The following is a 12,437-nucleotide window of genomic DNA, read 5'->3' on the forward strand; positions in this document are numbered from 1 at the left end:
ATTTTAACCATGAAACTTAAGCCAACAATATTGAAATCTTTAAAAAGGTATTAATGGTACCCACTGTGTCCAAGAAGCCATCAGCACAAACCCACAATGGTTCTAAAAATGACCACAGTTAGGGGAAAGCAGAATTGAAGTACTTGGGATTAGTTTGTTATTATAGGTTATTGCTCAGAATGATGTGTTTCGTCACATTTTCATAGATATTTGTAGTTTACTTTGGCTGTATTCACCTGCATTTCCCTCTTACTCCCTCCTCTTTCCCCTTCTTCTTCCCAAACCATTCCCTTTCTCTCACAGCTTTTATCTTAATTCAGAGGAACTGAATTTTTTTAAAGCATTGTCAGCAGATATAGAACTTATCTTCCTAAAGAATGAAAGAAAAAAATGTGGAAAGCAACACCTCCAAACCACAGTAGCACCTTTTATTTTTGTGGGATGGGAGAACCACTGGGTAGAGGTGGGAGTTGAATTCAAGCGGTCCTTGCATTTTAAGGTTGTGTAACAAGCTTGGGTATTTATACCTCCCCTTATTAGGAACACCTGAAAATTAATATAATAGTTTTACATTACACACCTGGCTACCTGTACCTTTTCTTTAATTCCCATTTGATTAGTGCTTTATAGAAATGTGATGGTTAAGATTTTCTGTTCTGGAAGTTCTCTATCAATATCTACAGAATATCTATACATATTCTCAATGTTTAGATTAAAAAAAAACTCACTTGACTGTATTGGAAATTTTTCCTGTGTACCACCCAGCCCTGCAGCCATTCAGTTCCAAGTAAACACACAGAGGCTTATTATTAACTACAAGCTGTATAGCTTATGGCCCAAGCTTCTTGCTAGCTAACAATTTCATCCTAAATTAACCCGTTTCTATTAATCTATATGTTGCCACATGGCAGTGGTGTTACCAGTCTGCTGGCATGTTGTTGCTCCTTTCACTGTGGGTGGACTGGCCTCTCCCATCCCGCCTTTCTCTTTTTTGTATCTTTGCTTGGATTCCCCGCCTGTCTCTAAGCTGCTTTGCCACAGGCCAAAGCAGCTTATTTATTAACCAATGGGAACAACATATATTCACAGCATACAGAAAGACATCTCACAGCACTTTACTGAAACATTATAAGACCCAAATTTTTATGAAGAAATGCAAGCATGCAAGGAGTGTTTCAGGAGTGAAAAGAGCATCTCTATTTTATTCAGTGTATTTACCCAAATACAGCACAAGGCTCAGCACATAGAAAATATTCAAAAACTATTTTCTGGTTTAAATAAGTGAAGACTGGCCAATGACTGGATGTTTAGGCTACACTGTGTAATGTAGTCCTGTATCAAAATAAGAGAATCAAGAAAAGGAAAGTAAATAAGCATTAGGATGACAATTTCCCTTTGTGATATAACCTGGATACACAAAAGGAGGCCAAAATGAAGTATGTAAGTACTGAGATATACCAAGACCAAGAATAAAGCCTAACAGGTGATCCAACACCCTCTTCTGGCCCTCACAGGCACCAGTAGTCATGTGCACATACCCACATATATATCCAAATCCAAAAAACCTTTTAGTCTTCACAATGTTTGCCTGTTGGAACACCAACTTCTTTAATGACCTCCAGTAAAATGTAGTGAGTTAAAATACAAAGTTAGAGATAGAAACCATAAGTTCTCCAATTAATTCTTCCAACAGCTAACTGGTAAGTTCTTGGCTCTGGTTCCCTCACTTTGACAAGTGAAAGAATTGATTTCCTCTAGCTTTACTTTTTTCAATGCAATCAATAATTAATTATGCCTTAGTATTACATGCCAAAGTACTCTACATTTTACAATTTCTTCTTACTAAGTCTTTTGGTAATTGAGTAGAAATCCAGCATTCTCTGCCGAAATATTCAACCTCACCTCACTTCTCTGAATACAGCATCCACCCCTTTATTTTGATCTGAAACTCCTCATTATGCACCAGACTCCATTCCTTCTCACCCCTATGCTCAGTCAACATACCCCATCTCTCCTGAGTCATTTGGCCCTTTTATGGAATCCATCTAAAGGAGCACAGAGATATGCTGTGCCTTCTCCTATCTTATTAAATATGAAGAACTTTCTTAGATCTTTATCTGTCTTCAGTTACTCTCTATTGTTCCTCACTTGTAGAAAAAAGCTCCAAAATGTATTTTCTAAGTTTGCCATCTGTGTTCTCCTTCTTTCAATTATCTCTGAAAGAGTTTGCAACCAGTCTTTTGGATCCTCTACTCGACTGAACTGATTTCACATGACCATGACCTCCACATTGATGTTTCTTGCATTATTTGATCTGTTAGAATCACTAGTACATTGATAATACTTGATGTCTTTTCTGAATTGGGGATCTAGTATATGATCATGCCTTCCTTTGCTTCTCACAATTCACTAGCCACACCTCAGAGCATTGCGCATTGATGTTCCTCATCTCATGGATCTGTGATTTTTATAGCATTCTGGGGTCAGTAGGGCACTTGTCTTAGTTACTTTTCTATTGAGGTGAAGAGATAGTAAGACCAAGGCAAGGTATAAAAGAAAGCTTTTATTATTTATTTGGGCTCATGGTTCCAGGGTTAGATCCATGATTATCACAACAGACAAAATGGCAGCAGGCAAGCACTGGAGCAGTAGCTGAGAACTTACACATTGAAAAAACAAACATAAGGCAGAGAGAGAGGTAATTGGAATGATGTGGACCTTTTAAAACCTCAGTCTTCTCCCAGAGACACACTTCCCCCAATAAATTTACACCTTCTAAACTCTTTCCTACACATTTCCACTAACTAGGGACCAAGTATTCAAACATCTTAGTGTATGGGGCCATTCTCATTCAAACCCCTAAAAATAATATAACCATACCCACGATATTAAATGACACCTGTATTCAGATATTACCCAGGTTACATCTCTGGCTTAGTCATCAACTTGAATTCTGAATTTTTGTATCTAGGTACCAAAACTGACCGCTTCTACTTGAGCATTTGAAGACCATTTCACACTTCACATGTTAAACCCATATTCTTACTATTTGATACCCAACATGCTTCTTTCACAGCTTTCTCTGTCTTCATTAATGACAACCATGTTCCCGCTGCTGCTGTTGCTCCACAGGCAACAATTTTAGATTCACCTTTGACTTCTCCAATTACTTCATGATCCATTCAGCTCATCCTTTCAGCTCCTCTTTCAAAATGTACCACTGTGTAGCACTGTTCATCTTTCTCCCTGTCATTGTCTGGGCTAAAATTTTCCAGATGTCTTTTTACAGTTGTTTCAACAGCCTCACCTACTTTTCTACTCTGATCTCAGTTTCCTACAATCTCTCATGTCCTAAGAAATTCCGCTAAATAAGAGTTAGACCATTTATTTCTTCTGCTTGAAGCATCTTCACGTCTTACTCAGGATAAATGCTTTCTGTGGCTAAAAATTATCTATATAGATATAGATACAGATACAGATATAGATATAGATAGATATACAGATATATGTATGTATGTATGCATACACATCTGCACATTCTCTCTCTCTCTCTCTCTCTCTCTCTCTCTCTCTCTCTCTCTCTCTTCTCTACCACTCCCACTAAAATTCTTGCTGAAACTCCATACTCAAGGCCTTTGTATGAGCTACTTCCTCAAGCCATTGGTTATGCAAGACAGATGGTAAACTGTCAGTGGCTTTACAGTATTTTTACCCAGTAACCCAGATTTGATCTCATATCTTTTAGCTCTTTTGCCCAAAGCTCATGTGCTATGTACATAAAATCTTTATTTCTGAAGTATTTTTCCATATCCCTTATCATCAGTGGCACAATATATACTTTCCTCTTATGAGTATTGTATGTAGCTAATCATTTATTGTTTGTTTCTCCCACTCATATGGGTAGCAATGATTTTTGTTATTTTCTTCACTGCTTTAGTCCCAGGGTCTAGAACATTGCCTGCCACATTTTAGATTCTAAATAAATGAACAATGAATGAGTCAAGGAAAGGAAGATTGAAAAGAAGAAGAAGAAGGAGCAAGCCATTTCAAGGATAATCAGTTTCACAGACACAAGCAGAAATGTTGTGTTAATAATAGTAAGAAAATTCACCATATTTTCTATTATTGGTTAAAAAACCCAACAGACAAAAAACAAAAAATGAATTCTATAAAAGAGCCATTATTTTAAGGCCATACAAAACCTCCTGATTTTGACATGTCTATTCATTACTCTTCATCTCTTTTTATGTGAAACAGTGCAAAAAAAAAAAAAAAAAAAAAAAGAAGAAGGAAAGAAAGAAAGAAATCTTGTAAATGAAGGCAAACCATTGATCATGAAAGACAGAAAACAATCTCCTGGTGAGTTCTGAATCATTACAATGCCCACGTCACAGTGCAAGGGAAGGCGCCAGTGGATCTAAGCTCTGTACACTTCTGAACAGGCATGGTTCATTAGGTGATTCACTTGGTCTCACTAAGAGTTTCCCAAGGACCCACTTCATTTCAGTGAGCATCTGTCTATTCAAGGTTTCTATGAGCAAATACCTGAGTGTACATTCTGATAAAAGAAGGACTCCTAGAGAGTAAGTCTCCAATGTTTATGAGGTCTGGAAATATATTGCACAAATGGGTTTCATTTTGAGAGGGGTCCTAGCTCCCTAAGTGATCAAAAATAAATGATGCCAGATCTGATAATATGGAGAGATGCTCTTCTAGGATTGGAGCTTGAGAGGTGGGGTGATGAAGCAAGCAAATGGCAGTGGTCTGGGGACAAAAGGAACACATCTATGGAGACTAGAGAGATGGCTTGACGGAGAGAGCAAGTAATACTTTTTTAGAGGACCTGAGTTGGGTTCCTAGCATTCTGGTGTGACTCATAACAGTCTGTAACTCCAGCTCCAGGGAAAGCTGACACCTCTGGACTGTAGGCACGTGTAGTCATATGCACATACCCTCCATACCCTGCCCCTAATACACACATGTACACATAATTAAAAGTAAATTAAATTTGAAGGGAGAACAACAGATGTATACCCACAAGTCCACTCCCTTGCACTATGTGACATTACACCATGTGTTCAACCTTTCTGTGATCCATAGCCTAAGTTATGAAATGTAACTATAAAAATAACACATGTTGTTTCTACAATCATATGTATTAAAGGTAACATTTATAAAGCACCAAACACAATGTCTGATGCACAGTAGCTGCTCAATAATGGCAGGTATCATGGAAAGTGGACAAAGGTTAGATATTATCTATTTTTAGCCTCACATTTAAGACTCCTATTGTTCTAAGGAGTTTAGAAAATCTTGACCTCTTTTCTCCTCCCCACCCACAACTTCTGCCTCCCTACTTTTTGTTTGTTTGTTTGTTTGTTTGTTTCTCATGTGTTCTTTCATTTGTCTTGATTTCGTGCAGCCATGAAGAAGCAGGACAACATTCTCTCAGCCCCTGCTGTGGTTCTAAGGAGAGGAGAGTGAATGGAAAATACAATAGAATAATAGTGTAGTTCTATTTACATCATGATGATGTCACTCAGACAAGTACTCTCATATGTACTTGACCATGAACAAAATCCAAATTTAAGGATTTTTGAAGAGTACAGTAACAGTTTAAGAAACGAAGTAGGAACTTGAGTATGCACTGGTTACATTTGTATTTCTCTACAGCTTTGACCCAGTATTGGGTTGTGGTCCCAGAGTCTCACTGTAGCATAGGAAGATAAACTAAAAGATGCCACCATTGTCAGTCGAGGATCTAATGGGAAAAAATCATAGCAACAGACACCATAGGATACCAAGGATGGACACTTAGAAAAAAGAAAAACAGATGAGGATCTCACTCAATAGATGAGAATCAACAGAATGGCTCAGATTTATCCCTTACCTATATGGAGAGCAGATTTAAAGTAACACAGCAAAGGCTGAAAGAATTGAGATGAGATTTCAGCTACTGTCTACAGAAAACAATTGAGGGGTTACAACTTCTGTCACACCATGGTTTTTGTGGGAGGGGAGGAATGAAGAAAGAGGGGGAGTTAGGGAAGGAGGAAAGAGGAGAAAGGGGGAGAACAGAGAAGGGGAGAAGGGAATGGAGGAGGACACCAACAAAATTTCCTAAAGAAACACAATGGAATCTAGAATATACAATAAAACTTTCAGGATTCTTATGATGGAATCTAAACTCATTCAAAACAGAAAGAACCAGAAGCATAAAATGTGTTATAAACAACTTAAAATTCAACTGTAAGAAACTGAACTTAATATTTTAAAGTTATATCAGAAAAAGAATTCCTATCATTTGCCAAATTAAAAATAATCTATGTGGTTTGAAAGAAATTTCACTAGGATGTGTGAATGAACAATGAGCATATGAAAAAAAGTTCAAAGCCAGCATAGAAGCCTACCTAGAATCTGCCCACACCTATAATCTGCCCAGACCTGGAATATACCCACACCTGGAATTTGTCCATATCTGGAATCTGCCCACACCTGGAATCTGCCCACATCTGGAATCCCAGCACTTGGGAGCTAAAGCAAGAGGATTATCCTAACCCTGAAGCCATCCTGGGATATATAGTGAGTTTCAGACCAGCCTGGCCACAGAGTGAGAGAGCTTGTCCCAAGAAGTGGGGGGAAAAGGGAAGTTTATCATTTGTCACCGCAAGAAAAATGAAAATAAGTTACCTTTAAATGGCCTTTAGAATCATGAACATTAACCAACTATCCATATCCAATGTTGAGGATAATGTGCCCCAATAAAGTGCTGCTGGGAGTTAAGAGGTGAACCAGACTAACAGTGTTTCATACATCTGCATAAAGGCATTGCAAAACTGTTCAAAGCATCCAAAAATGGAAACAACTCAAATGCCTATCAGTAGTGAAGAGATAAACAAAAGAGGTGAAATCATATAACACAACTGTAACCAACAGCCAAGAGATGTGTGTGTCATTAGTCCATGTGCTACACTATAGCATGAACCTTAAATGTTCTTAATGAAACCAAACCTGAGGCCAGTTATTGGGGTGAATGCTGGAAGATCAGAGAAGCAGAACAAGCCATGGCTATCTCACCTTGCTAGTTCCTTAGGTGATCCTGTTTCCTCAGGCTGGAAGCTTCTGAGTCCTCCTCCACATGAATCTCAGCTGAATTGTATTGCTCCAAAGCCTGAACGCTTAATCAACCAGATGCTTAACTAACTACATGCTTTTCTTTTTTAGTTCATGGTCCTCACGCCTTATATACCTTTCTCTTTCTGCCCCCATTCCCTGGGATTAAAGATTGGGTTTCTGGAATTAAAGGCGTGGGTCACCATGCTTAGCTGTTTCTAAAGTGGCCTTGAACACACAGATCCACCTGGCTCTGCCTCCCAAGTGCTGGGGTTAAAGGTGTGTACCACCACCGCCCAACTTCTGTTATGGCTTACTCTTCCCATTTTCTAGCCACCATTTTTGGCTTTGTTCTAGTGACTGTCTGTTCTCTGACCCCAGATATGTTTATTTCTGGGAACACACAATATTTCAGGGAACACAATACCACCACATTCAGCCTAGGAAGCTTGCTAAAGAGAAGCTTCGACCTAAAAAGAGAAAGAGAAATGTATATAAGGCGTGAGGGCCAGGAACTGGAGGAGTAAAAGCATGTAGTTAGTTAAGCATTTGGTTGGTTAAGCGTTCAGGTTTTGGAGCAGCATAGTTCAACTGAGATTCATGTGGAGGAGGACTCAGAAGCTCCCAGCCTGAGGAAACAGGATCACCTGTGGAACTAGCAAGGCGAGATACCCGTGGCTTGTTCTGTGTCTCTGATCTTCCAGCATTCACCCCAATAACTGGCCTCAGGTTTGATTTCATTAATAAGACCTTTTAAGATTCCTACTACACAACACAGATCATTTTAGGATCAAACAAAAAAATACTGGCAAAAAGAAATGCCTTCTATATATTCCCATTTTTTTAGAGACCTCAAAATAGTGAATATATCTATATAATGACAGGATAGATCACTGGTTTCCTGGTATGTAGTTCAAAGTCATATAGAAACTTTTGTAAGTGGTAGAAATGTGTGCCATCTTGATTGTGCTTGTAAGTTTGGGTATAAAAATGTGCCAAGGCCTAGCACAATGTTTGGCACACTTCTACAATTCCATCAACAGGGAGGCTGAGGCAAGCCCAACCTAGGCTATGTATCAAAACCCCATCTTAAAAGAAAGTTAAAACTTCTTTAAAAAAAAAAAAAATATATATATATATATATATATATGGTTTTATTACATATCAGCTTTATTTAGTACAAGTAAACTATTAAAACAGCACTAATTCTTTTAAAATAAGAATATATGGAATATATGGCAGCTAATTACTACAAAAGATTTTAACAAGCCATATATAGAATGTGGTAAAGATAAAATGGTCAATTGTAGTCAGACCTTTTCATCAGAACTGCCAGCTCCCCAGTAATGACACAGAAGCTTGGCCATGGCTTAGGCTTGTTACTAACTAGCTCTTACAACTTAAATTGACCCGATTCTATTAATCTATGCATTGCCACATGGCTTGTGGTTTTACCTGTTCTCCAGCATGTCTTGCTCCCTCTGTCTCCTGGGGGACCCTGCCTTTCTTCTTCCCAGCATCCTCTGTGTCTGGCTGTCATGTCTATACCTCCTGCCTAGCTAATGGTCATTTAGCTTTTTATTAAACCAACAAGAAGACACCTTGACAAAGACACATCTTCACAATATACAAAAAAATTATTCCACAACACTCAATAAATAAGGTATAATAAGTCCAGAAAGCAGATATAAAGACAATAATTTTGAACTTGGAAAATTTGATCTAACGAAATTTTAAGTGCAACTTTGAATGCATAAGCAAAGCCTACTTGCCGTTTATAATTTCTTTCATACAAAAGCAAGCAGTGAATCTGATTATTAGTATTCAGTGCACAACATGTGTCCTAGTTGTCTGTTTGAGCTTTAATTGAAAAGCACATTAGAACTATGGTTGAAAATGGACCTTAACAGTTCCCCCGTGCTTGCTCCAGAGCTCTGCATCTGTAGACTTCCCATTATTGATCATTAGGACAATGATCCTAGAAATCATGCTTTTAAAGACTCATTATGTGTGGCAAATAACAAGAAGGGGGTGTCCCTGTAGCCCATTTCTGGGACCCCCAGCCTCATCACACAGTCACCCACATACATTGGGACGAGCAAGTGAGGAACAGGAGCTCTTGGCCTGGACAGCTCATTCCTACTGACTTGGCATGCAGCACATACAAACCTCCTTAGATCTTGAACAGCCATGACTTCCCACACTTGATTTGACAGCTGCCTCCACTGCCAACACAAAGGATATACCCTCTTTACCATTACCAGCCACTTCTCTTTCAAAAGTTTGTCTAAGCCAAAGATGAGGGCATATAACTCCAATCTTAGCAGAGAGGAAGCTGATGCAGGATCACACATGAGTTCAAAGCCAGCAGGACTACTCTGTAAGAACCTTTGTCAAAAATGAGGAGAAAAAAAACTGACCAAATCTCATTCTTTCTTTGAGATCCTCCTGTGAGAAATGCCCTGATTTATCATACCTTCACTTTTTACCTCTCCGAGTATGAAAATACATCACAATACGGATTAATATTTGACCTAATATTGACATCCCATGTAAATAAAATAATGAAGACAATACTCTCTGAAGCAATCACCTTTATTTTGAAAGTACTCACTATGTTTATTCTAAGTCTCATTTGTTATATATTGTAGATTTTTGTCTAGTTTAGGACAGAGGAAGTATAGGCAACAAAAGTATTTTTGAACAAATGCACAATTTCTTTGCATTACAAAATCTAAAGACTATTCTGTAAGCCATTAACAATAATGCTTAGCACATTTCATGAAAAACTCTATTAGAAAACCCTAAGAACAGGAAACTTCAGGGGATGTGTATGAGAGAACACAGCGGAATGTCTGGTCCATGGATTGCTTGCTTCACCCTGCTTCAATAACTACTCCTCTTGAAATATTAGCAATCACAAGAGCTTAATGTGGTTTTACTAGCTCTTTTGATGTCTGTAAAACTTTGAAAAGAGGATGGGGTACTGACTTCAGGCATAGCAAAGAGCCCCTCCCCATCACGTACTGGGATATGTGGTTACAAAATGAATCAACCGCAAGCAATAGGCTAATTCCCATGCAGCAAGGCTCCTTTCATCCCAAACCATGTTTATTTAATTAAATCTGATGCCCTCGTTAATGGTGTTTCCAAGTATCTTTTGATCCCAGCTAAGTGTTTCTAAATACTGGACTTCAGTCGGCAATAATCATGACATTAATGGAAAGATGTTAGACATCTAAATTATCCAAAACAGTCGAGAAAAGCTTACAAAGTCACTAAATGTGCAAGAGGAACCATTCTAGAATGTGAAGTTGTGATTTAAATCTTGCATGTCTTAAGTATGAGATTCTAAGTGAGCATTTGAGAAGCAAAGGAAACCTTCACTAATGAACCTTCAGGGACCAGTTAGCACAGTTTGTTAAATTGGAATGCTAATTAGGTCTAGGCAATAGTCTAAATCAACCTAAGTGCTTGTTAGTTTGACCAATTATAGGTGCTCGATAAGTGTTTGTTAAAATTCAATAATTCTGTGTCCAGAAGGGCTAGTCTATGAACGGCTGAACTGAAAAAAAAAAAATAGGTGATTAGTAATGAATAAATTTTGCATGAACTAGGACATTTTGTGACAACCACTAGAGGACCAAGGTTGCACCAAGGTTACAACAGTGATGGCCCAGTTACTTCCCTTTCTTTTGCCAGGACCTCCCTATAAATGATGTTTCCTGGCGAATGCAGATAATTTTGAAGAGTCTTTTTGTGGCATATGCCATCTAACCAAGAATGTAAGAGCTTACAGTGAAACACAGGACGTGAGTTATTAGTCTGTCCAGGACACAAAGCCATTTAATGACTGTGGTGGTTTGAATGATAATGCTTTCCACAGGTTCATGTGCTTGAATGGGATTGTTTAGGAAGGATTAGGAAGTATGGCCTCCTTGGAGGAGGTGTCCCACTGAGGTTGAGCTTTGAGGTTTCAAAAGCCCACACCATTCTCTCTCTCTCTCTCTCTCTCTCTCTCTCTCTCTCTCTCTCTCCCCCTCCCTTTATCTCTACCTGATGTTTGTGGATCAGATGTAAGTTCTCAACATTCGCTTCAGTGCCATGCTAGCCCACCAGCTGCCACGTTCCCTGTCTTGGTGGTTATAGACTCTACTACCCTTTGAGACAATGATCCTCAAATCAAATGCTTTCTTCTATGAGTTGCCTTGGTCATGTATCTTAGCATGGCGATAGAAAAGTTAATAAGATAATAACAAGCCGAGTCTGGAACCTACTATAGTCACCTATAGAGTGGCTTCTATTCATATTGTCTCTTTCATTTTATAACTTCTTCAACTAACCGTAAAGCCTGCTACCTTCAACTCAATGTGTTTTCAAATGCTGATTCTTGAATTCAAACAAATGGTGACCAGTGGCCTTTTAAGTCACCCCTCACAGTGTTGTGACTCCACAAAACCATATCAGACTTTTTCACATATTTCCTGGGTGCTCGAAAACGCAAAGGCCAGCATGTCTCATGACAACAAACACAAAGCTGACTTAAACCTGAAATTACGTAAGAGCAAGGGGCACCACTATGAGGAATGGGCAAGGCCAAAAGAGATTATAATTTGCCTTTTGAGTAACTTGGGTAGAGGCAGTGAATCAGTGTGTTGGGGGAGGTTGCTATAATTACAAACGTGGTATCTAGGGTAAATGTGACCAAACTGCTGGCTTCAGCAGTATGTATTAAACTCAGTTGAAAGAAGCAGAACTGGGTTGGGGATTTAGCTCAGTGGTAGAGTGCTTGCCTAGCAAGCGCAAGGCCCTGGGTTCAGTCCTCAGGTCCGGTAAAAAAATAAAATAAAAAATAAAAAAGAAAGAAAGAATGAAGCAGAAAAATCCCTAAACACGGATTTATTTGAGATACAGTCATGATTCTTCTCTTCCAATTACTAGGAAGAAAAAAAAGCAGGAGGTCCTTTTACATTAAGGGTAACTACCAATAGTCACATGTCTTTCAGAGCTGCCTGACCAGACCTTAATGAAATGGCCTGGACACGATACAAGGAAGCTGAGACATATTCCCTCATCCTGGGTATCCTAATAAAAACTATGTATCCTCCCTCTAGAGAAGAAAATACTGTAGAGAGAGATACTAGACACTCTGCTTTATTCTCTCACTAGCTTTGGGTCTTTGAGTAAGAATTTTCTGCTAAAAACCTACACTTTGTATATGAAGGTGGTATTCCTTGTCTTGATTGATTTTCCCATTGCAGTGGTAAAGCACCCTGACAAAAGCAGTGTGAGACAGACGTGATTTGTTCTGGCTTGTGTTCAAG

The sequence above is a fragment of the Onychomys torridus genome, chromosome 16, assembly GCF_903995425.1.
Source record: "Onychomys torridus chromosome 16, mOncTor1.1, whole genome shotgun sequence".
Taxonomy (NCBI): Eukaryota; Metazoa; Chordata; class Mammalia; order Rodentia; family Cricetidae; genus Onychomys; species Onychomys torridus.